The sequence below is a fragment of the Drosophila eugracilis genome, unplaced genomic scaffold, assembly GCF_018153835.1.
Source record: "Drosophila eugracilis isolate 14026-0451.02 unplaced genomic scaffold, ASM1815383v1 contig_106, whole genome shotgun sequence".
NCBI lineage: Eukaryota > Metazoa > Arthropoda > Insecta > Diptera > Drosophilidae > Drosophila > Drosophila eugracilis.
In genome coordinates, this window is record NW_024571831.1 from 45,715 (window position 1) to 49,835 (window position 4,121).

Sequence of the window (4,121 nt, forward strand, 5' to 3'; positions counted from 1 at the left end):
CACGTAGATGGCATTCATGTGGTGGGCGAAATCGAGGCGAGGATTGTTGTACCCCTTGATCATCAATTCCCAATCCACCGAATAGTTCCGTGAGGTGCATCTGACGGATGACATTATCGCGATCCCTCGGCAGCGACTCCTTGAGAAAGTGCAACTTCTGCACACTACTCAGATTGTCGTTGTTGTGGATTAGGCTCGTGAAGGAATCATAATAGCCTGGCCAATCGACACACGCGCCGGAGAACTTTGGAACAGACATCATGTTCAGCCGCACTTCCGCATCGGCGCCCTCAGTCACTGGCGGCGGAGGCGCACAAGCCTTTGGTGCAAGATTGTCCAACTCCTCCGCGAAAGCGCAATAGGCATCCATGTACCGCTACTCGAACTCCGACTGGAAATCCTTCGTGGCATAGGCCGACACAGAAAATCCTTCCAGGTTCACGATCACTGAATCCGTCTCCCCTTCGTAACTCCTCAACTTGTTCCAGCCGTTTTTTCTACTCGATTGCAAATCCTTTTTAAAATTTTGCAAAAGGGATTTCACGGACTGAAATCGATTCGCCTGCAAGTTAACCAACTGCTCCAAAATAGGAGCATCCGATCCGGCATTCATGTTGACCAGTGTGAAACCGAACGTCGCGCGCAACACCACCCCAAATAATACTTTAATAGAAAAACTCAGTAAATTTTATTTCGCACACAACTTGTCTACTTACTCAGTTATTTATACCAGAATCCATCCCAAGACAAAGCGAAGATCAACGATCGTCTCCAAAGTTCAAAAAACTGTCGTCTTATGCCTATAAATCGAAGTTCTCCTCTTCCGTGATTCGCGAAACCGCCGGCTTGTAGTCTTGGTTATGCACAAGAATCCAGCCCAAAAAAAGCGAAGAAAACGTCCGTAGCTGCGTCTGTCTTTCTTCTTCACTTTTCGCGGTATGCAGAACCGACTTGTTAACTTAACGCAGTTGCGATCTTACGGCGCTCATTTAAGAAATCATTTAAGATAAATTAAGAATTTTCGATTATGTTTGCGATTGCAGGTCACCTCATGGGCCACCATGTATAGTTGTGTCGCCTTGTATTTGACTAACAAAGGGTCATTTTAAGAGGGCGTCCCGCGTTAGGTGCGACGTGCGTCTTCTCTCGCTTGCCGAAGACGACTGCCTTTACCCTCTTCCCGCTTTCGTTCTCGCGATCCCACGCATCGTCCCGAATTGCGAGAGCGATCAGCTGGATTTTTCAATTATAGAGGAACTTCGAGAGGAGAAAATAATAGTTTAATTAAAATATATATATTAAACACAAGAGAGATTTTTATTTATAATCATCATGTCAAGTTTGGAAATTTTTCTAATAAGAGCGATCGAATCATTTAAAAAGAGGTGTTAAATCAATTGAAACTTTTTAAACTGACAATGATAGTAATCTAAACGATCAAAATAATGGAGTCAAAAACGCCAATAAACTTTTAGATGCCGGCTCCGTATGCCCTGTCACATGCTGTGCCTTCCTGCCCAAGTTTTCTCGCCTTGCCAGTTTAACAACGATACGATTAAGTCCGTCGACTTGCCCTCTGCTTCATTTGCCTCAAGTCTGGACATTTCGCCCGCGGTTGATCATCTTCCGGTTGCCCAACGTGCAATCGCCGACATCATGCCCAGTTACATCCGTGCAATCAATTGCCTCCGGCGTGGATCCTGCCAATGAAGCTGGCGTTGCGACCCATGTGCCCATCCAGGCACATGGTGTGCCTTCCTGCACAAGTTTTCTCTCCTTGCCAGTTTAACATCTATACGATGAAGTCCATCGTCTTGCCCTCTGCTTCATTTGCCTCAAGTCTGCACATTTCATCCGCGAAATGCCTTACATCTGTGCGATCAATTGCCTTCCGGCGTGGATCCTGCCAATGAGGCTGTCGGTTCGACTTCTCAGGCTCCGCTAGCTAACGCGTTTGTGACCCAGGATCTCCACGCTGAAGCAGTGTTCTGGCCAACCGCCAACATTCACGTTCGTGGCCGATCAGGAGACTTCCTTCCCTGCTCTCTAGTTCATCTCATCACATCGCGGCTGGCCAACTTCAGCTTTATCGCTCTGTAGCGGTGACTGGCATTGGAGACACTGAATTCACTACGGATGGAGCATTGGTAAATGTTTGTCTCGCCTATGCATGTATTCCGTCTGCATTGAGGCGTCTCATATCGCAGAGCATCGACCTGGTCAGAATATTCAAGTTTCCAGCTGGAAGGTACCTGCCAATGTGGAACTTCCACAGAGCGCAGGGGTGAATTTGAAGATTGGAGCCTGCCTGTTTTTTGATCTGCTCTCAGATGGGCAAATTCAACTAGGAGACGGTCTACCTCTTGTGCAGAATACGCGCTTTGGATGGGTAGTTTCTGGAGATGGGTGCTCCCCAAGGAATCCTCGTGTGGCCGCTTCACCAGCGGTCTACAGCCCCCTGAGCTCCACATGCCAATCTCTCGTGGCTAAGAAGGCTGAGCAGCAGAACCTGAACGCTCGTCTGGCCACCTATATTAACCGTGTGGGTAACTTAGAATTCCTTTCTGAGCATCGATGTGCAGACCACCAGGGACACGATCACCCACGAGACGACCGATATCAAGAACGGTTTCGAGGCTGAGCTGCTGGAGACGCGTCGTCTTTTGGATGATACGACCAGGGAGAGATCAATAGCAAGCGTCTGTGGGGGGAGAACGAGGAGCTGAAGAACCATCTGGACAAGAAAACCAATGTGTGCAGCACTGCTGAGGGTAATGCCCGCATGTACGAGTCGCGTTTCAATGAGCTGAGCAAATTCACCGTGGCCAATGCCGATCGGAAGAAGATAACTGATAAAGAAGATAACTAATGAACTGATCGATATGACCAAGGAGTTCGATCGTCTGCGCCAGCAGTTCGAGGACACGCGGAAGGCTCTAGAGCAGGAGACACTGTCGTGCCTCGACTTAAAAAATACCATTTAGAGCCTATGTGAGGGGTTGACATTCAAAGATCAGATCCACTCACAGGAGATCAATGAGTCGCACCGCATCAGACAGACAGAGAAAAGCGAAATCGACGGACGCCTCAGCTTCGACTATCATGCAAAGTTGAAATTTTATGCGATTTAGGGTAATATGCTCGAGTTACAATACCCTCTACCACATTACATCCAATACTTCTCCTACTAACGTAAAAATTGTCTTACTAAACCACTTAGCACATATTACGATAGACGGCAGCGCCCCTCGGTCGGTTGGGAGGGAGGTGGGTTGCACGTTAAGCAACGGGAGTCGCGAGAAATAAAAAGAAACAGTCGCTACAGGAGCTGCGCACCCAGTATGCGGAGCAGATGCGAATTATCTAGTCGCTATACGAGGATAAAGTCCGTCGTCTGCAAGAGGCCGCTGCACGCACATCCAACTCTACGCACAAGTCCATCGGAGAGTTGCGCTCGACTCGTGTTGGCATTGACAGCCACCAAGAGGTGGCTCAGTTCGAGAAGGAGCTTATTCGACTGCTCGAAGAGATGACCCATCAACTGCAGGAGTACCAGGACATCGATGTCTCACTCGATTTGGAAATCGCTGCCTACGACAAGGAATAATATTTACCAGCTAGTGCAAAAGGAAATGCGGAGAACAAGAATATTGATCCCAAGGGCAAGTTCGAGAAGCATAAGCGAACAATAATGGCAACGATGAGGGGGCCATTGGGGGCTGGCAGCTTTTTATCAACGAGGGCGGTCTTTCGACCACGTACAAGTTCTATCGTTCTTCAAAAACTGATCCGTGTTGCCGTACTAAAGAAAACTGGTGGAACGACAAGGCGTGAGGTGTCTAGGCTGTGTCTGCTGCCCCTCAAGGACTTTGTTGAAGACCAGCCTTCAACGGGGGGAGAATGTTGGTCCAAGCAACCAAAGCCAAAGACGGATGAGCAGCGGCATGTTTTTCAGCAGTTTCTAGTTTGTTTTGCCTATATCAGTTCCCATGCGCTTTCTGTTACTTTGTAGAACTGCTGTACCTCGAAGGTTTTTTTTTGTTAAGCTGTACTTCTTAGATTTGAACTCGAAATAAAAATTTGAAGCCAGAGCTGTTTATCACTGCTGTTTATTGGGGATG

The 4,121-nt window shown here is 47.9% G+C and overlaps 1 pseudogene; it reads left to right on the forward strand.

The window, feature by feature from the left end:
* The first annotated feature begins 2,170 nt into the window (after positions 1 to 2,170).
* LOC108117774 lies at positions 2,171 to 3,834 on the forward strand (annotated as a pseudogene).
* Positions 3,835 to 4,121: the final 287 nt, after the last annotated feature.